This window comes from Centruroides vittatus, unplaced genomic scaffold (genome assembly GCF_030686945.1).
Source record: "Centruroides vittatus isolate TY-2023 unplaced genomic scaffold, ASM3068694v2 contig_767, whole genome shotgun sequence".
In the NCBI taxonomy this organism is placed as follows: domain Eukaryota; kingdom Metazoa; phylum Arthropoda; class Arachnida; order Scorpiones; family Buthidae; genus Centruroides; species Centruroides vittatus.
The window spans coordinates 266,870-289,384 of NW_027122496.1; the positions used below are offsets into that span (position 1 = coordinate 266,870).

Below are 22,515 nucleotides of genomic sequence, written 5' to 3' on the forward strand. Positions count from 1 at the left end.
AAAGCCGAAAAAGTGGTCTTTCACTACATTTGGTTGCTGCTGCTGCAGTGAGTGACGATTCGTGCCTCGGGCGACATGCTGAGGCATTCAGATCACGTTTCCAGACGGAGTCAAAGCAAACGAGTGGTGAAAGGCGGGGAGTAGAGTAACCGCATGCCGCACGCGATCCTAAACGATTACACGCATACCGTGCCCAGTCATGTCGTGTTATACTGTATCTCTTGATGGCTGGCAACTTGAATATCCGCAACCAACATCGGCATTCTTTATTGTCACCATTCCTCTGCAGAATTCTCTCTCTATATATATTTTTTCTTTTGCAAATCATAAACATCCAAAAACAAACAACCATTTTCTCCTCCTCCGCATCTCACTTCTCATCCTCTTGCTCCATAGTGAGATGGATGAGAAGATATCCCTTTACTTAAGCGGATAAAATTCTTCAACAGGTTATTTTCTGATGCCAATCTAATGTTTTTTAATTGATAGTTTTTGTGACTAACACGAAAATTCTTCAACATGCTAATTATCCTATTAATAATTAATACGTTTGACAGGTTAATTTTTACTAAATTATATATATCAGCCCTCACTGTTATTAGTAAGATACGTGAAAAATATATTACTAGGAGGGTGTTTTTATGCATTTAATTTATGTTCGAACGTCAGTTTTATTGTCTTATCCCTTGTTTGAATATGCAAAATATGTTACTAAGATGTTGATTTACGATTCTGGAGCAGATTTTTTTTTCTGTTATCTTATCAGCAATGAGCTTATATAACTTATCATCGCACCACGTTAAGCATGTAAGATGCGCTGCAAAATTAATAATTTATGGTGTAAACTTGTATTTTTTCCTAATTTTTCCATATTATAGTTTGCACTGTTTAATTTATCATCATCGTCGCTATCATCCTTACTCTATTAATATGTGCTACGTTAGTTTCTTGTGGCTTTATCATCATCGTTCGTGGGCCACTTCCTCGCTTTATAACAACAAAATGCTGCATTGAAAGATGAATTATTTTGGTATTTTATCATGCGTATATACGTAAAGATGTAAAACATCAGGATAAAGCACGCAAAACATGCAATTAGAGCCAAGAATTTACGACTTTATAACCTCAAATTCTGCATTTTATCATATCCGGTAGGTTAAAAACTTCATCTAATCGCCACACCACGTTAGAACAATGCAAGAACTGAAAGTAGAAGATTAATTTTGCGGGTTTTTACCCTGGAATTTATCGTCACCCCTTACAGTTTTGCCTGCTAAGTGAAGGGGAGAGAATCAAAATTTCCTTTAATCAACATCGATATCGTATGTTAAGAGCGAACAATTCGAATCGGAATGTTAAAAAGAGACTTCTATTGTGACTAAACGGTGAAGAGACAATGGCTAGAGGATCGGGAGTGAAGGTATCTTCAATTAAAACTCCCATCTGTTATCACGGACGTCGTTTCATTGTGTCTCGTATGAGATAAAAGTCAAGAAGATAAAAGTTGTTGACAGCCTCTAAGACAGCCGACTGTATAGCTCCACTTTATTAAGGACCTGTCTAACAGTAGCCCTAGAGACGTGGGGGAAAAAAGAGCAGTTGCGGCAACATCTGTACTTCTCCATGTTAATAAACGTCAGAGATTTCATTTTTCGCGTGATTAACGCCAGATAGATGTGACACCGTAACGTTAAGTCTCATCTACTTAACTGGAGGTGCTGATTTTTTAACGTTATCAGGTTTGTTCTTGCATGTCACGTTATTATGCAAATCTCTGCAGACAACTTCCGTCGGAAGAGGTGCGGTATCTCGTCTCATCTTTCTTTTCTTTCCCACCCCCCTACAGGTAGAGTTTATGAATGGAGAGAGCGATTCTCACGCGCTCAAACACATCTCTCTTTCTCTCTCTCTCTCTACACCCGAGACTACGCCATTTTTGCCAAAGGAAGATTAACGATTTTCTCCATTATCCGTAAATTAAATTAATAATTCTCACATTGCCTCGAGCTGTGCCATATATAATTATGGTTGTTTCTAACGGAATAATTATTTTCTGTCGCATTTGCGTAACTAAGTTTTTTCTCCTCATCGGTCACTTTTAATTGAAAGATGGATATAAATGCTCCCAGCTAAAGCTTAATTTTATGAAGATGGGGTTTTGATTTTATGAGATAAGTCCCCCCCTTTCGTATTCATAGAGTTAAGATAAATCCTCTTTTATAAAGTTAAGTTAAACCTTTAACTTCATAAACCTTGTTTTTTCCCTTCAAATCTTCATCTTCATCAGTTTTTATCTTCATAAAATTCAATCCCTAGTTCAGTGTAAAGTCAAATTTCGTAAATCATCATCCTCATACAGTCAAGTGAATCTTCCATCTTTACGCATTACCTTTTATGCACGTTTATAGAATCGAGTTAAGCTTTCATGTACGAAGATGAAGATTTATAGAGTCGATCTGCCTTCATCTTTTATGTTAAACCTCCATTTTTATAACGTTAAATCCTCCCCTCATCTTCGTAGACTTAAATAACATCCTCAGCTTGATGCAGTATTCACATATTTTTTTGTATTGTTGGGAGCTGAAGATGGGGGGATGAAATTCTATTGTAAATTCTGTCCAGTTTATAAATTGTATTGGCATTAACTGACAATAAAATAGGAGGAACTGGAAAGTTTCAAATGAGGCTACTGTTTCAGTTGTCCAGGTGGCTTTAGTCGCTAGCTAACCCCTCAATATCTTGTTACCATTGGACCACCTCTTTGTATGGAAGATTTATTGGTTGTTAGTGCCCTGTACCTCACTACAAGCGCATTGTCAAAAAGGTTGCCCCCATCAATGGACTTTTCCTTACCTCCCCGCGAGCCCCTAACGACCTGATTGTTAGTGAGGTGACACCTAATCTTCTATCAGCTGTCACGTCCATGTGGGTGGGTCTAGGTCCTATAGGGCACGAGGGAATAACAGAATAGGCAAGTTCATTGTGGTTGCCCTACCTCTCATATGTTCCCAATTGTCGTGAAAATCTTTGAATCACCCGACACATCCCTTTAAGAATGCTTAAATTACAGATCCTACAGATAAGTACGGAGGTAATAAAAATTTTTAATAAGTTCTTTACCACGTGAGGGGTGAAGAAAATGACGTTACGAAGCCCATTTATGCGGAAAAAATAGAAAAAGAATTTTTTTAAATTCCACCCCCCTTCTAGTACTATTCAGTTTAATGACCTTAAGCACGTTTTATGCGTGGATTTTTCCCCCCGATTTTCGAGTAATTTAATTTTTAGATATTTTACAAATTAATTAGGCAAGTTGGCCCCCCAATTTGCTCATAAGTTAGTCATGAAAAATCGATTCAAATCACGAGAAAATTGAGTTTTAGTATGGAAAGTAATAAGTTCAATTTAACGTTGTAAAACATGAGGAGAGTAATGATGTTTATGCACGGATCACATTTTCTTATTTCTATCAATTTCTAGAATCATTAAAATAAGAAAGAAGGAAAAGAAAATTTTCTTTATTTCCTCAACATTTCACTAATGAAATGAGCCAACAAATTTCACTTAACTTCCAACACATTTTTAACATGACTTGCCTATTAAGTGTCACTTATGTAAAGGTCAATTCAATAAAGTAAATACTTTAATAATTTTAATCAATTCTTTTAAATTTTTATTAAAATGTAAAGAAAACTTTAAAATTTAAAAGATTTATTCAACTGATGATGTTCTTTTCCTTTAATTCTGCTTTTGATCTTCGTTATCTTTTACCATCATCCGACTGCTAAACATTCGGTCTTGTCTTAGATTTTGAGTAATTTTAGAGAAGAAAACACGAAAAAATTATCTTAAGATGTGGGGAAAATATAGAAAAAAGCAATTAAAAAAATTATGTAAAAATTCTATTGAATGAGCTAGCAAATTTCAATGATTTATAGATTTATAAGTGAGCAAATTTTATTGTGACTTTCTCGTTTAGTTTCATATCTGTAAGTCTTTTTAAAGCTTATTTTACAATAAAAATGTCAAGTAATTTGAAGAAATTAATTTAAATTCGAATTCAATTTGAGAAAATATATAAAATTGAAGCAAATTATTTAACAGATTATGTTCTTTTCTATCAATTTCGCATCTGATCTTCATTATCTTTCAGCATCATTTGCATGATGGAAATTTAATTTTAGCTTAGTTCTTACGTAACTTTTGCAAAAAGTAATTAATTTATGAATGAAAAATTTAGTAATTTATCGAATATAAAATAAATTAAATATAAAATAAGCGGAAAAAATGTATCGAAGACTGTAAATAGAGTAAATAAGCAAGTTTAACATGATTTTACCATTAAGTTTCATAAATAAAAGGTGAATATTAATTGATTTTTTAAAAAGAATACTTTTAAAATTTAAATACTTTTTAAAATTTTAATTAGCATATTAAAAACTAATAAAATTATTGAATTTTTTTAAAATATTTCTTGATATAGATCTATATTATCCTTCAACTTCTCTTGCTTTAGATCCTCGTTTTCCTTTAATATGAGATTTTTTTTAGCTCAGTTTTAAAATGATTTTGTTACAGAAAAGCATAAAAATATTAATTTTTAATTAAAAAAATAATTTAATTTTATACATAAAAGGTTTCTGAAGGTTTCAGTAAATTAATAAGTTAAGATATTTCAATAGGAAGTGGTGATTTTTAACAGGGAATTTTTCTGAGTTTAAAGCAAATTTACAATAAATATTTACGTAAATAATCTTAAAATTTAAAGAAATTCTTTTAAATTTTAATCAAAAATATAAGAAAGGAGCTGAAATTTAAAGTATTATTCAACAGACGATGCTCTTTTCCTTCAACTTCACTTCTGATCTTCGTTATCTTTCAACATCATTTGCATGCAGGAGATCGATTTTATCATAGTTTTAGGTTAAATTAATCGTATATAAATGGAAAATTATCCGTGTGTTATCCAGAAAATAGTTATTTTTCATACAAAAGAAAAGATTTTCTGGAGATTTCAGTAGAAAAATAATTTAACAAATTACATCGAGTTTCGGTGGAAAGTGACAAATTTCGACATGATTTTTGCATAAATTTTTATATAATTAAGGCGAATTTAAACAAAATTTTCATGAAAATAGTCTCAGAAGTTTTTAAAAACTTTAATAAATTACAAGAATTTAAATAAATTTCTGAAATCTTCAGCATCTTGCAGCATCATTTACGTGAAAAATATCGAATTTATCTTACTTTTTATCTAATGAAAACAATAAATTATCCTTCTGTCAATTAAAACATAATTATTTTTTCATGTATAAAAGCATTTCATTACGGAATGAAACTAGAAAAATTTCAATACAAAGTGAAAAATGTCAACGGAAAGTAGAAAATTTCAATAGGAAGTGGGAAATTTCAATATAAAGTAGCAAATCTCAAAATGATTTTCTGATTAAATTTCATGCATAGGAAGCAAATTGACATTAAATTTTCACAAAAAAGTCACATCAAAATAACAATTAAATGTATTTCTTGTTTAAATTTTATAATTCTTGCAGCATCACCGCGTGAAAACACATCGTCTTCATCTTAGTTTTAGAGCAATTTCACCTCGTAGAAACGATAAATTAGGAGTAATTTAATTATAATTCAGTTATTTATCAACGTGAAAAGTTTATTTTCCTTTTCTATTTATTTTATATAATGAATTTTATCAATACAAATAACAGCAAACAGAAGAAGTTGGAAGATTTGTGACTTGGGAGTTGGTCTTCCATTTTCTACTTCTCCAACTCAATCTGTTGTGTTTCCAACAGAGAAATATCATTTTCCCAAAGAAGCAGTGCTTGTTTTCCTTACGATGATATGTATTTTATTGATTTAAAGTCCTAATTTACAGCAGAAACTATTAGTTAATTCACGTTAACCTCTTTAAAAATTCATGATAAATCTGATGTGTAAGATGATTCGATTAAGCATCAATCAAGTAAATTCTTTAATTTATATTTTGAATTTAAAAGTGAATTCGATAGATTAAAATGAAGCTGATAGTGTTTCAATGCAGAAATACTAAAGGATAATTTTAAAATTCTTTCACGTTTTCAGTAAGGTGTGAAGTAAATAAGATTCCACCATACAAAAAAAAAAATAAAATAAAATAAATAAGGGATGATAGAGGACTAGAGATGAATTTAGAGAGAATTTTAGGCTATATGAGGCTTTAAAGTATACATTTTTATACGAATTTATCAATAAAATTAAGTTTTATTTAATATTTTACACCATTAATTCTATGGCAAATTAATCATAATAGCCAGAATTGTATCACTTCTGATACCAATTTAAATAGATTAAAGAGTAAAAATAAGGCTGAAAATCGGCATTCTACAATTTTAGGCTTTATTACACTATAAATAATACGATAAATTAACAATTAATAATAGATTTTACAGCGTAATTTAATCAGGATAATTAAAATTGCTGTCAAACTTTCATCTGTATCACTTTAAATATAATTATTAAAGCATAAAATTACAGCCAAAAAGTTGGGATTTTAGCCTTTTAAATAATTTTAATTAATTTTTAAACTTATAAGGTTTTAAATTTATAAAAAATTAAATAAATTCCGGCAAAAATACTCTTAAAATTAACGTAACTGAATAAGAAAATCAGCAGAGTCACAGATTGAAGACAGAGAAAATTAAATTTCTTATACAAACAAAACCTATAGTCTATATATATTTTTTAATATATCAATTAAATATCATTTACTAATTAAAATTAAATTTTTTAATAAGAATTAATAATATTAATCAGTATGAAGAAAAAAAGAGGAGGAAGCTCATCACCCTTGGCACTATAATCCATCCTTTTGTAACCATAGCAACGGGATGGTGCTGCTTCTGCTTCTCCATTCATCCTAATTCCATTACACGCTTATTTAAGTCGAAACACCTTCCGTAAGCCTAACTAAATTTACTTCACGGGTCACACCGACAAAGGTTTGGAACCATCACGATGTGTTGCAGGCTCCTTAATGATGCTCTCATTAAAATACGCACCCTCCTGTTAGTTTAAGCAAAGTGGATAGCACTTCATTATGTCGCCATAGCTTCCAATATGGTAAACGGCTGTCTATGTAACAGCTATAAAAATCTACAACAACACCTCTTACACCCTCCGTATAACGTTTTGATCACCTCCCCGATTTAAGCACTTATACACCGCTTTCAATTAAGCACGAGTATAGAGAGAAGTTCTACAGATGATTTGATAACTCGGATTCTATCCTGCATATAACGTTCTGATTCTTAAATCGGGGTTTATCGAGAAGCTATATATTGAATAGAATAACACACCAATCCTTCAACAAACTTCCCTCCTACATACTCGACTCAGCGTACTCAGTTAAGTCATTCATTATATCGAGAATTCGCTGTATACAGTAGAGAATCGACATAATTCGGATAGTCACTGTATCAAGATTCCATTAAATTTTGTTTGTATGTAGAAAGACGCTGAAGATAATACAATAACTCGGCTTCTATCCCGCATATAACGTTCCGATAACCCCGATTTAAACACCTAAACGATAGATTTTGTTATACGCTATTTTAAATTTCGCACGTATATCGAGGAATCCTGAATATAATTACAACCTTGACCCAACTTAGAGTCTCGATATAGTGAATTTTCTTTATATATATAATATAAAAAGCCCACAAAATTTTTCACTATATCGGGTGGTCATTATATGTCCACTGTATAGAACCCCTGTATAGAACTGGACTAATTTAGACGAGGGATACGTGATAGAACCCTTTAATTAAGTAAGATTTTATATAATAAGCTATACAGTACACGTCACAAATAAATCTCACGATAGATAAAGCCCTATAAGGCATAAAAATAGGCTAAAATTCGAATATAAGACGAGTAAAATTTGAATCAATTCAATAATATGTGTATATCGATAACACAGGTCATCCATATCAAATACAGTACACTTACTACTACAATTAAATGAGTAATTAATTAAATTCGCGCATCATCACCATCAGCATTCGCATCGTCAATATGGAATTTAAAAGGTCGTGAAGGTAACTGATATTAGGGAAAGCTCAATTTTTAAGGTTAGTCATATCAGGGTAAGTCGTATCGGGTGTTCACATGATTAGGGTGATTTGTATTAAGGTAGATTTATAAGATTAAGATAAGTCAGGTAGGTTTGATTTGGTGGGATAAGGCAAAGCAACACGTGGGCGATCTGCCTACAGAGAGGACTTTATAGTTAGGTGCTAGACACATGGAGAAAAAGTGAAAAACTCCACGTTGGTAAGGTGCGAACCCGCGACCAGAACTCGTATATGAATATGTTCATATGATTAAGGTAAGTCGTAGAGGAATACGTTCGTGTATTTAAGGTAAGAAGTGAGGGGTGAGTTCGTGTATTTAAGGTAAGTCGTAAAGCTCAAAACGGAGAAGGGGTTCGAGAGAAGGAAAAAAGAAAATAAAAAAAAAATAAACTTCTATCGTTTACCAAAACTTTTAAAAGGAAGAAACAACACACACAAAAAAGGACAAGCGAATGGAAAAAGCCAAGTTGTAAAACTGAACGACAGACAACCCCATGCGGGTATAAGTCCCATGGGTGCCCCTTCAGTGGCTTCTTCTCTGCCGATCCACATCCGAAAAGAGTAGTCTAACCTGTTTCTACACAAGTAAAATAACATCAAAGGCTGTTTTTTTCCCTACCTCTCTCCCCCTCGCCCCCCACCTTTACTCGTTACGACTCCTTTAATTATAACAGTAACTTTACGGTTGTTGGACGGGTTTTGAAAGCTGTAAAAAACACACAAAAAAAAAGAAAGGCCAAATTACAAAGTGTCAAATGGACGATTTATACAAGAATTCGGTCGTAACCATAAAAAAGAAGAAAAAATTGACGTCAGATTTGAAACAATCAGAAGCAATTCTGAACAGCAGAATTGCTGGCTTGATGGGAAATATTTGCTGCCCAAATGGACAGGACAAACTTCTCTTGTATGTCTTGACTGTCTGAACGTTCCCCATATAACCAAGAGGTGAAGAAGAAATAGAAGGTAAGGAAAAAAAGAAAGAAAGAAAAAAAAAGGCAATTACATCTCACTCGGGATTTGTCCCCGCCAGTGGGGATGAAATCAAATCAGTAGCTGTGCCATTGCGAATGTAGTGCTGCATACCAATACATACCAGAATTAGATTTTTTTTTCTTATTTTATTCTCCCTCTGTGACACGTGATGTGCCAATGTTGTGCCTTTGAAAACACTACTTATTGCATAAATGAAAGCATATATATGTGTTGTTACGAATTTTTCTTGAGTAAATTCCATTTCCTGATGGTGTTCTTGATGCCAATGTTCACGCAATACTTTTAATCTTCCCCTCCAAAAAATAAGATTTTCAAGAATTGGGATAATGTTTATGATTAAGGTGTATTTAACTGTGATTGGACCTTTTAAAATTTATTAAATGGTTTAAATATGAGGATAAATGTTCCGAGGAACCTTCTAGGCTCTTCATGTAATCCTTATCTACTTGAGTCCCTGAAAAACAATTAACACGAAGAAGCAAATTGTTACATATGGTATACAGAGCCAAAAATTGGGCTCAAAATACGAGCAATTTTTATCTGAAAACTTGAAAATTTTCACTAAATTATTAAATTTTAGTAAAAATTATATATTTTTCATTACAGTTCACAGGTTGCAACGAGGAGGGAACTTCACAGAAATCACGGAAAAAAAATCAAAATTAGGTCCTACACTAAATTGAGGTAATGTACCTAATTAAGGACACATCCTTAATTGTTATAATTGCGTCATTACCGATTTTTGTGTCCGGAACAAGAGAAGCAATTACAATTAGGGGGAAAGGAGGGAATCTTTTTGTATGGGTATGAAACACGAGAGGATCCACTTGATCCAAGTGAAAGTTACAAAACTCTAGTTGGCAAAATTAGTGTAGTTGGAGGCTCCGCTATCAAGATAGAAATTGGGCGTATAGAGCACGTGTAAAGGAAACCTGGAGGAACAAAAGGGGGAGGAAGGACGGTTCATTACGGTTCACGTGACAAGAGATGAGAGGATTTTCTAGTCACGCCGGTTGTTCGTAGATTGATAAATACAGTTAGCGTAATTAAAATGGGTGGGTGGTCATTGTAAAATGGAGATTAGGAAACTGAAGCAACGACTCTTCACGCACGTACGTGGCTATTTGCGGCTTTGTTGTAATTAGAGATCTTAATGCCTATCTTCAGTTTGATTAAGTTTGTTTGCCGAACTGAGAGACACAAAAGTATAGAAAATTAAGCGATACACTTTGACACTAGTTAAATTTATTTAAATTACCTTTGCCTTTTTGCATACCTGCTAAACTTTTAATGGGGGTGGCGAATTTCTAGAAAATAAAGCCGAAAATCCGATTATTAAAGACACTCTACGTCTCGTCTCCCTTCTCAAAAAAAACACATTTTATGTGTTTTGGTCCACCCTCCGTTGCGGGAAACTTACCAAATGTAAAAAGACACGCTTAGGAGTTCGAACGGTCTTCCTTTTTTCCGAAATGGATACGATTTTACAACCCACACTCGAAAGTTGGAGCGATACTTATTGAAGGGGGCACGTTTATGGACGAATGCAGCGGTTGTTTTTAACATTTGTAACTTTATGTGTTACGTTTTAGATAAAGTGAACCTCGTGCCAGTGAGTTTCTTAGAATAAAAGATCTAAATTAATTTTTTATTATAATTCAGCGTTAATTGTAAAATCATTGGCTATAGAGATCGCATGAGTGAAGGAAGAATAATTTATAAGAAATATGGTTTAAAACTGGTTATATGTTTTAAAAATAAAAAAAATGTGTTGTTTTTTTTTCTTAGTTTCTTGTATCATGACAGAATATTTGTCTGCTTTGACGGGCGAGAAAACAACAGAGCGCTAGGTTTTCCAATGTCAGCGTATGGCCTGTAGTCTCGTGTCTCTGGCTGTGTGCCAGATCTTAGTAATTGACCGCCGACGGGTGCCAGTTGCCAGTTGGGAAAAAGACTCCCTTCTGTCTCCTGTACAACTCAATGCATTCTGCAAATGTGGACAATATTCTGTCACATAGATTTAATATAAGCACCCCTCTTATAAACATCCCAAGCTGAATACATCCGTGAAGAACATCTTCGTTCCACTTTTACCAATAGTGAAGCGTACGTCCTGTAGATCTGGAGGTAATTAACACTTCAAATTCTTCGAGAAAAAGCGCGAATCGTGTAAAATTGGGCACTTTTGGAACCGTTTAACTTGTTGTTTTATGGAATTTACAGGCGTAAAAAGCCCATTTCCGGTGAGTTCTATCAAATTTCTTGAATAAAATGGGCACGATTCCAATACTAGAACGTAAAAAAGTAAACTGTAGAAAGTAATGTCAGCGCCTTATGTTAATTACGGGGGATGTTTTTTTTATACGTGACGTCCTCTCGCGACCACACACGAGATTCTAACACGAAAAAAAAACAAAATACAGATTTTATGTGGAAAAATGATTATAGAAAAAGTACTTACTGCATTAAAATTAATTCTTTACAAGTTGGTGAAGATAGTTGAGTAAAACTAACTCATTGTATGTGACAATACACGAAGGTTATGTGACAGGCTATGGTAGGATACAACCAACCCACAACCGTTTATCTTCAGGTAACAAATTTCTCTGCTGGTCCCGTCGACAGTTGGGTGGACATCCCATGTTGATGAATTGACTCACATTTGGTCACTAGAGAATATGCCAGATTTTCCAGGAGTAAAGACAGCGTAATGTATAGTTGGAAGGACACAAATTACTAATGTTTTTGTGGTGATTTAAAGGAAAATTTCATCATAAAAGTTAATCATATCACATTCCTTCTTCCGTTTCGTGTCGTTGCCAATGTCCAGTTAAGTAAATTGGATCGACGCCCTGTCCACCACCGCCCTGTACACACCCATCACTATTACTCTATAACAGATGGGTAAACCGATCAATGGGGAGTAAAAATATCCAAAAAGTTGAAGGAAAAATGTATTTTTTATTTTTTTTTTCTATAGAACACGGCCATCAACAGGCATTTATTGTTAATAATAAATTATCTGTAGTGTCGGGGGTACGGTGTGTGTTGTGTGACTAAAAATATCGAGTTACTCAACAACTTCTCATTGGAAAGTGCATCCTACCCATCGGCTTAGGGCATCCAATTTCACCCACTTCATAATAGGAAACGGATCTTGATGGCAGCTCAACTAAACAAAGATGATTAACGTCTATCCCGCAGGATATATCGGGATTCTACCTTCCTCGCTTGACTAACAGGCTGTCACCTTCCGTCATCAGACATATTCAACAATCCTAGTTTGTTATGAATGCTGGCAATTGTTGTGGTGATGTCTATTGATCCAGGGCATCCTCTGTCGATAAAGTTGATTTCGCTGCCTAAAAAACACTAAAATATACCTCAACTTTGACTCCATTTTAAATGAATTCCATCTGAATTAATCTTGATAAGTATCAGCTTATGACAGTTTCCATCTTGTTCGTTGGAGCATTACCCCAGATTATCACCTTAAATTTTAATATTTCCGCGAATAAATCAAACGTAAAAGTTTGTAATTACTATTCTCTGATACTTTACTTTTGTTTTATTATAAATTTATAAAGGAAAAAAGTGGAAGAAAGAGAAAAATCACAGATTACAGATCGTTGGTTAGGAGCGCTCGCAACTGTTGGTCTGATCTTATTGATTTATACGCATCTCCTGCCAATAAAGTTAGGTCATATAAAGGTTTTTATATAAAATAATAATAAAAATCGCTTCGAATTTAAATTTTTTTTTGGAATTTTCACCAGACTATAAATTAAATTCGAATTAATCCTGTTAAGTATCAGCTTACGAAACTTTCTGTCTAGTTTAATGGAGAATTACCCAGATTATCACCTTAAATTTTAATGTATTTTGGAGTAGAACACTTGTAAGACTTATAATTATTCTTTTACTGTGTTTTTCTTTCATTTATTTGTGAATATACAAATAAAAAAAATAAAAAATGGAAGAGCGAAAGTACTAAATGTTAACAGTCCAAGTCAAGAATGCTGTTGCGTTAAACTTGATTTGGAGCATCTCATAAAAGAAAATGTCTAATTTATGACGACTTTGCGTAAAAAATAGACCCCAAATTTACTAAATTACATACAATTTTCGACTTCCGAATATTAAGGAAGCGTATGAATTAATTGTATTTAATCTTGATAAGTATCAACTTATGACAGCTTCCATGTTGTTCGCTGGAGCATTATTCCAGATTATCACCTTAAATTTTAATGTATCTTGGAGTAGATCGTATATAAGATTTATAATTACTCTTCAAATGATGTTTCTCTTTAGTTGAAGCGCAAACAGATGGAGGAAAAAACAAAAGAGAAAGAGAAAGAGAAAAATTACATATTGTTAATAACTCGCAAACACGAACTGCTTCAGGCATTGACTGGAAGGCAAATGCAATCAAATGAAGTTGATTTTAGTTATGAATGTTTCATGAAGGCAACTTAATTAATGACATCTCCAAACGTCGACGTTGATAACTTCAACTGTCTGATTTTGTCCCAAGATAATCGAGTATAGTATTGCAGAGCGTCTACTGTATATGATTTTTGATCTTATCTGCATCACTAACTGTTATACAAAACTAGGTAAGATGATGATCATCCCGAAGTGATGCCGTAAATTTTCAGTCATTACTTTATGTAAAATGGCCATATTCATGAATGGAGAAAGGTTATGGTGGCAATTTTAAACGGATGATTAGCATTATAATGGATTCTAATTAATAGACAGATCGAAGAAGATTATGGATGCAGAAATTCCATATTAAATTTTGAAAATGAAATAAACTTAAAATGAATAATCTATATTTGTTATGGTTTATTAATAATCGAAACTAAACAACTGTCAAATCGAGTGGTAATATATCAAAGACCCCCGTTATGGTAGTAATATAGTTATGGTTACAGTTTAAATTTATGTTTCATAATAGCCTCTATGGACTTTAAAATTGTATATCAGTTATCAGAACCATCCTCACATATCATTCCATCAACGTTCCTCATCCCATATCCATCCAGTTTTCATTCAAATGTTCCTCACTCACAATTCTCGTGGAATTATTTGAACTCTCCCAGAATAATTGTTCACGTAATACTTAGTCGAATAATCTGCACACAGCAGCCATTTAAACATTCCTACAATCATTAACTGGGAAAATTTTATCGAGTAGAAATTATTCCAATCCTCTTCCTTATACAGCAGTTACTGAGGCTCTCCTCACACAGCAGCTAGTATAAGAGTCTTCATTCAACAAAAGATACTAAAACATTCTCATGCAAAAGTTACCGAAAATTCCCTACACAACAGTTAACGGAACTTCCCTCATTAATCAATCTCACATAATACTGAAATTTTCCTCACGCAACAGATACTAGAACTTCTCCAACTCTAAAGAGCTTCTTTCACTGAAATTACTAAAAGCTCCCCTCAACAAACTTTCCTCATATAAAATTGACCGAATCTTCCCCTCATACGTTCCTCATACCTCTCAGATACTATACGAATCCACGAAAACGTTTGAAAATCTCATTGAGCGAGCACCACAAAGAGCTCATTGAAAACCCTGGTTTGTTAGAGTAATGAATTTTTTTTGTAAGGTTAAAGAGTAGAGAATACCCTTCAAGCGAACAAGCTAAACTGGCTCATTTCCATCCTTAATTTAATAACATCGAACAAGTAAAACTTCTATATCTACGTTTTAATATCCTATAATTGATGGCATCATTACATAGCAGACAATAGACGATGTGCCCTTGTAAACGATAATTACTCGACAGCAAGAAAAATTCACAAACATATTAATTAACTCAATGAATTTAATATTTTAATAAGCCAATTATTATTATTCGTAATTTTTAAAATAAATTCTTACAATAGTTTCAAATATTCTTTTTCATTTCTTAACAATGGGATAAATACTTTAATGGGGATAAGTCCAAAATTTTTCAAATTATTCTTACATAAATATACATTCTTTTGAAAAAAAAGAATGCTTAAAATCGATTTTAAGATGATTAATTTACTAAATTTAATTACTTTTTACTCGTAAATTTTATTATTTATGGCTTTAGAATAATGCACGTTCATTTTTATCCGGATGCTTTCCTCTCACTTAAAGATGCGGAAGAAGAATTGATCAAAGAAGATAAAGTTTAAATGATGCACTCTACTAAGAAAAATCCGAAATTTTTAGTTAATATTTTCATATAAGAAACGTTTAACAATAAAGGTCAAAGGTTAAGACTCAAATTTTTCAACCTTTGATCTTACATAATTGATGGGATGAGGTAACTCAACCTGTAGACTTTGTATGGGAAGCTCGCACCTATTTAAGTGTTACACACGTGAAGAAAATCCGGCAAACTTCAGAAAGCGAGAAAACCAACATTTCTTGCTTTAGAAACAGGAAACAAAACTAAAATTTCCATTTCATAAACAGGAAATAAGCAGAAGCACGTTTCTCCTTCATCAAACAGCGAGAAAACTAACATTTCTGCATTTTAAACATGTAAGAGAACACACATTTTTACTTCTCATCTTCGAGAGTACAGAAAATAAAAATTTTACCACCTCAATCACAAAAGCAGATCAAAATTTCACTCCACAAACATCTAAAAAAAATAAACTTAAAACTTTTCAGTTTTTAAAGCAAATAAGAACGTCGAGAGAAGTGTTGCATCAACACCTCCCATAGATCATTACATATAAATGAAAAACATAAATCTATGTAACATTTTACTTAAAATTATGACATTTAAGCTTTCACATCTCTTCAGAAAGACGGGAAAAGAAAAAAAAGAGAAGTGATTCATATTTGATGTGTTAAAACAGCTTTCATTTTATTTGTTTGAAAAGTAAGAAAACAATTTTTACAAAGAGTTTAGGGAGGGGAAAGCAAAAACCAATTGAATTGCTAACATTTCGAAAGGGATGTACATAACATCTGCAACCTTTCATGAATATTTGAAGGCATTTTAAAGGAATGACTTTAACTTAGTAAATTACTTTAAAGTCCTGTAGATGTTGGCATTCAATTTTCTTCCAAACTCTAAGCGAAGATTATGCTAATCCAGTAAAAATGATTTACAGAATAACCAACAACCCTCCTTTATATATACAGCAATTGGTATAGTTATTTACAAGATATGATTTTTTTTCCCCTGTTTCTTTCTCTTACTTCTATTTTCTTTACTTTTCATTTTTATACTTGACTTATTTTATTTATATTCAACGTTTTGGAAATTTATTTCTGTTTATAGAGTGCCTTTCGAAATGCGTAAGTCGATATTTCTTCCTTTGAAATGTTTCTCTGAAGTCATCTTAATATACGCAAAATATAAAGAAAAATTTCATTTGCTTCCTGTCATAATCCTTATTTTTTCCCATCGAAAAATTGGAAAATTTTATAAGAGTTTGCACTTTTTCTTCCTTAGTTCGTGGCAACAGAAAATTTCCATGTCCCGATTCCACTTCTTAACTCCTATTCATTTTCTAATTTCTATTTCCTATTCCATTGCTTATCCATTGTTCTTTTAATCTTCTAGCCCCTATTTTATAGTTTAGATTTAATTTTTACTTCCGTCCTCCTATATTTGGTTTCTACCAGTATATCAAATTTCTATTCTCGTCTATTACGTATTTCTAATTTTTTAAAAGTTTATTGCTTTCATTTTCTAATTCCTGTTTCTCTATTTATTAAATTTTGTATTTTAAGTTTTACTTTCCAAGTTCTTTTTCCTACTTTCTATTTCTAGATTTTTCCCCGTTTCTGCATTTTATTCCTATTTTTAATTCTTTCTACTCCCCATTTTCAGATTCTACAGTTTACTCCTTATTTTCAGCTTCTACTTTCTACTTTCTCACCTTCAGCTCCTAGTTTCTATTCCCTATTTTCGGCTTCTACTTTCTACTTCTCACCTTCAGCTCCTAGTCTCTATTCCCTATTTTCGGCTTCTACTTTCTACTTCTCACCTTTAGCTCCTAGTCTCTATTCCCTATTTTCGGCTTCTACTTTCTACTTCTCACCTTCAGCTCCTAGTTTCTATTCCCTATTTTCGGCTTCTACTTTCTACTTCTCACCTTCAGCTCCTAGTTTCTATTCCCTATTTTCGGCTTCTACTTTCTACTTCTCACCTTCAGCTCCTAGTTTCTATTCCCTATTTTCGGCTTCTACTTTCTACTTCTCACCTTCAGCTCCTAGTCTCTATTCCCTATTTTCGGCTTCTACTTTCTACTTCTCACCTTCAGCTCCTAGTTTCTATTCCCTATTTTCGGCTTCTACTTTCTACTTCTCACCTTCAGCTCCTAGTTTCTATTCCCTATTTTCGGCTTCTACTTTCTACTTCTCACCTTCAGCTCCTAGTTTCTATTCCCTATTTTCGGCTTCTACTTTCTACTTCTCACCTTCAGCTCCTAGTTTCTATTCCCTATTTTCGGCTTCTACTTTCTACTTCTCACCTTCAGCTCCTAGTTTCTATTCCCTATTTTCGGCTTCTACTTTCTACTTCTCACCTTCAGCTCCTAGTTTCTATTCCCTATTTTCGGCTTCTACTTTCTACTTCTCACCTTCAGCTCCTAGTTTCTATTCCCTATTTTCGGCTTCTACTTTCTACTTCTCACCTTCAGCTCCTAGTTTCTATTCCCTATTTTCGGCTTCTACTTTCTACTTCTCACCTTCAGCTCCTAGTTTCTATTCCCTATTTTCGGCTTCTACTTTCTACTTCTCACCTTCAGCTCCTAGTTTCTATTCCCTATTTTCGGCTTCTACTTTCTACTTCTCACCTTTAGCTCCTAGTTTCTATTCCCTATTTTCGGCTTCTACTTTCTACTTCTCACCTTCAGCTCCTAGTTTCTATTCCCTATTTTCGGCTTCTACTTTCTACTTCTCACCTTCAGCTCCTAGTTTCTATTCCCTATTTTCGGCTTCTACTTTCTACTTCTCACCTTCAGCTCCTAGTTTCTATTCCCTATTTTCGGCTTCTACTTTCTACTTCTCACCTTCAGCTCCTAGTTTCTATTCCCTATTTTCGGCTTCTACTTTCTACTTCTCACCTTCAGCTCCTAGTTTCTATTCCCTATTTTCGGCTTCTACTTTCTACTTCTCACCTTCAGCTCCTAGTTTCTATTCCCTATTTTCGGCTTCTACTTTCTACTTCTCACCTTCAGCTCCTAGTTTCTATTCCCTATTTTCGGCTTCTACTTTCTACTTCTCACCTTCAGCTCCTAGTTTCTATTCCCTATTTTCGGCTTCTACTTTCTACTTCTCACCTTCAGCTCCTAGTTTCTATTCCCTATTTTCGGCTTCTACTTTCTACTTCTCACCTTCAGCTCCTAGTTTCTATTCCCTATTTTCGGCTTCTACTTTCTACTTCTCACCTTCAGCTCCTAGTTTCTATTCCCTATTTTCGGCTTCTACTTTCTACTTCTCACCTTCAGCTCCTAGTTTCTATTCCCTATTTTCGGCTTCTACTTTCTACTTCTCACCTTCAGCTCCTAGTTTCTATTCCCTATTTTCGGCTTCTACTTTCTACTTCTCACCTTCAGCTCCTAGTTTCTATTCCCTATTTTCGGCTTCTACTTTCTACTTCTCACCTTCAGCTCCTAGTTTCTATTCCCTATTTTCGGCTTCTACTTTCTACTTCTCACCTTCAGCTCCTAGTTTCTATTCCCTATTTTCGGCTTCTACTTTCTACTTCTCACCTTCAGCTCCTAGTTTCTATTCCCTATTTTCGGCTTCTACTTTCTACTTCTCACCTTCAGCTCCTAGTTTCTATTCCCTATTTTCGGCTTCTACTTTCTACTTCTCACCTTCAGCTCCTAGTTTCTATTCCCTATTTTCGGCTTCTACTTTCTACTTCTCACCTTCAGCTCCTAGTTTCTATTCCCTATTTTCGGCTTCTACTTTCTACTTCTCACCTTCAGCTCCTAGTTTCTATTCCCTATTTTCGGCTTCTACTTTCTACTTCTCACCTTCAGCTCCTAGTTTCTATTCCCTATTTTCGGCTTCTACTTTCTACTTCTCACCTTCAGCTCCTAGTTTCTATTCCCTATTTTCGGCTTCTACTTTCTACTTCTCACCTTCAGCTCCTAGTTTCTATTCCCTATTTTCGGCTTCTACTTTCTACTTCTCACCTTCAGCTCCTAGTTTCTATTCCCTATTTTCGGCTTCTACTTTCTACTTCTCACCTTCAGCTCCTAGTTTCTATTCCCTATTTTCGGCTTCTACTTTCTACTTCTCACCTTCAGCTCCTAGTTTCTATTCCCTATTTTCGGCTTCTACTTTCTACTTCTCACCTTCAGCTCCTAGTTTCTATTCCCTATTTTCGGCTTCTACTTTCTACTTCTCACCTTCAGCTCCTAGTTTCTATTCCCTATTTTCGGCTTCTACTTTCTACTTCTCACCTTCAGCTCCTAGTTTCTATTCCCTATTTTCGGCTTCTACTTTCTACTTCTCACCTTCAGCTCCTAGTTTCTATTCCCTATTTTCGGCTTCTACTTTCTACTTCTCACCTTCAGCTCCTAGTTTCTATTCCCTATTTTCGGCTTCTACTTTCTACTTCTCACCTTCAGCTCCTAGTTTCTATTCCCTATTTTCGGCTTCTACTTTCTACTTCTCACCTTCAGCTCCTAGTTTCTATTCCCTATTTTCGGCTTCTACTTTCTACTTCTCACCTTCAGCTCCTAGTTTCTATTCCCTATTTTCGGCTTCTACTTTCTACTTCTCACCTTCAGCTCCTAGTCTCTATTCCCTATTTTCGGCTTCTACTTTCTACTTCTCACCTTCAGCTCCTAGTTTCTATTCCCTATTTTCGGCTTCTACTTTCTACTTCTCACCTTCAGCTCCTAGTTTCTATTCCCTATTTTCGGCTTCTACTTTCTACTTCTCACCTTCAGCTCCTAGTTTCTATTCCCTATTTTCGGCTTCTACTTTCTACTTCTCACCTTCAGCTCCTAGTTTCTATTCCCTATTTTCGGCTTCTACTTTCTACTTCTCACCTTCAGCTCCTAGTTTCTATTCCCTATTTTCGGCTTCTACTTTCTACTTCTCACCTTCAGCTCCTAGTTTCTATTCCCTATTTTCGGCTTCTACTTTCTACTTCTCACCTTCAGCTCCTAGTTTCTATTCCCTATTTTCGGCTTCTACTTTCTACTTCTCACCTTCAGCTCCTAGTCTCTATTCCCTATTTTCGGCTTCTACTTTCTACTTCTCACCTTCAGCTCCTAGTTTCTCTTTCCTATGTTCTGTTTCTACATTTTATTCCTATTTTCAGGTTCTACTTTCTATTCAGATATTCACTTTTTAGAAAGAAAAAAACGATGTGTAGTTAAGGACGTAACCTTACATAACTTGGACATTAATAAATATAACACAATTACGTCAGTATAATCGAATAAACATTACAAACACGAACAGAATATAACCCGAGATATTTCAGAGAAGTAACTAAGTGTAACTTGTAACATTAATTATAGGAGTTACAGTGCATCTAGGAGTTTAATAGTGAAATATCAATACTTGTAATTGATATAATAACTCGAAAATTTGAGATGTGAACGGCAGTTACTGATACATTAACTATAATAACAAACATTAAGTAAATCTTTATAAGTAGAAGGCTTATATAATTTAATAAGTGTTATATTAATTTTATAGAGCTGAATTAATGCCAGTTGAGTTATAACAGCTAAAAATATCTTACAGTTATTTACATCTGAGCTTATAACTGAAATTACATCATTTTACCTTGCGAAATAGTTGTAATGAAATGTAACTAAAACTCGAATGTAACTGAATTCTAATTAAAATTTAAGTAGCGGAATTGAACTGTAACCGTAACCGAGTTGAAGTGTAACCGAAAAATACTCATATTAAAGTGTAATTTAATTAAAATGAAACCGTTTAAGTATTTATTAAGTTTAATTATTAAACTCAGCACAGTTTCCTGTTCTTATTAATTAAATTTCAGCAGTTAATATCCCGGTTACAGGTATCAATAACTGTGTAGTTTCTATTGAACAGTGTAACTAACTTATTGAGTAAGATATAGATACAAAAGATATAGTAACAAAAGCGTCATCATCGTTCTGAATCCATAAAGTCGTACGTAACTAAACTGCAACTAGACGTGATCGATGATAAAGACGAAAAGAACGAGTTTAATATCATAAAAAAGAAAGTTTCAATTATAGGACCATAGAGACTAATATAAAGGAAAGTTGGGACAGTAACGAAATATTTTTTATAGTAAGAAATAGAGGTTTAGTGGTAATAAATAGAAAATTTTCCTACTAAATAAGACATTTTTCTTACTTGTCACGCGATAAAATCTTTTGAAAAATGAAATATTAAGAGTCAAATATATAATTTTGATCAAAAATAACTAAAATATTTACGTTTTAATGATATAATTAACTAATTAACAAATGTTTAATGTTTAAATGAAGAAAATTTCCATATCTTGAGTTATCTTTTGAAGAAAATCTCTATTTTTGGGTCCTCCTTTGAAGAAAATCTTTAAATTCTTTCTGTAATTGTTTTTTAAAGAATTCTCTTTAATCTTAACAAATCAGCATCTTGTTTCTATTAAATTAAAGTATACTGTGCAATTATATTCACTATTTTTACATTTTAAACTCACCTTTAATCATAATTTATCCATTATAGTTTAGGATAATCACGATTTTAAAGGAGTTGTCCTTTAAAAGTAACTTTACACTCCGCATCACTTGCTCCTTTTTATATCAAAATTTCAAAAAAATTAAAACATTTTGCTTAATCAAATCATTCATAATGCATTTCTGATTTATTTTTATTCCGTGAAAAACACATATTTTAGGTGTTTTTCTTCAAAAATAAATCTAAATTCCACCTGATTTACTTCTTCCTACGTGTGTTAAGATTTTAGCCGAACGTTTTTACAACTCCCCCGCAGCAATTCAGAGTGCATTTTTTGAAAGAGAACCAGGAAATTTTCCCTATAAAACCTCCACAATTACATTCAGCATCCACAGGAAAAAGGGAAATTTCAATTTTTGACGTGTCCAAACTTCCTTACAATGTCACGATTCTGATTCAAATAATAGTCATTTATATTCGGCAAGAAACAACAGAAGTAAAGAAAAATATGAAGAATATCGAAAATATTTGAGTTTGTTTAAAGTTTTTAAGGGAAGGAACAAATTTATTCGATACGAAATCTCGTTTTTTTCCCCCTTCTTCCTCTTCTTCCTCCCCTTCTTCTTTTGGATATCCTCCAAAATTCAATCAACTTTACCTTATGATAAAAAGGGGGTTAATCATTCACTTCCATGCTAGAACTCTGATTATTAAATTCTAGTATTGCTGCTACTCTTCAAGAAA

The 22,515-nt window shown here is 33.4% G+C and overlaps 2 protein-coding genes across 2 annotated transcripts in view; both read right to left on the reverse strand.

Annotated features, from left to right (window-relative positions):
* Nucleotides 1–11,720, reverse strand: part of LOC136981534 (uncharacterized) — a 67,175-nt gene extending 55,455 nt beyond the window's left edge. Inside the window, exon 1 of the mRNA XM_067277839.1 lies at nt 11,587–11,720. The gene's annotated coding sequence lies outside the window, so the exon portion shown is untranslated. The remainder of the gene's footprint in view (nt 1–11,586) is intronic.
* LOC136981569 (uncharacterized) overlaps nt 1–22,515 on the reverse strand; it is a 451,600-nt gene that overhangs the window by 143,261 nt on the left and 285,824 nt on the right. The gene's annotated exons all lie outside the window — the stretch shown is intronic.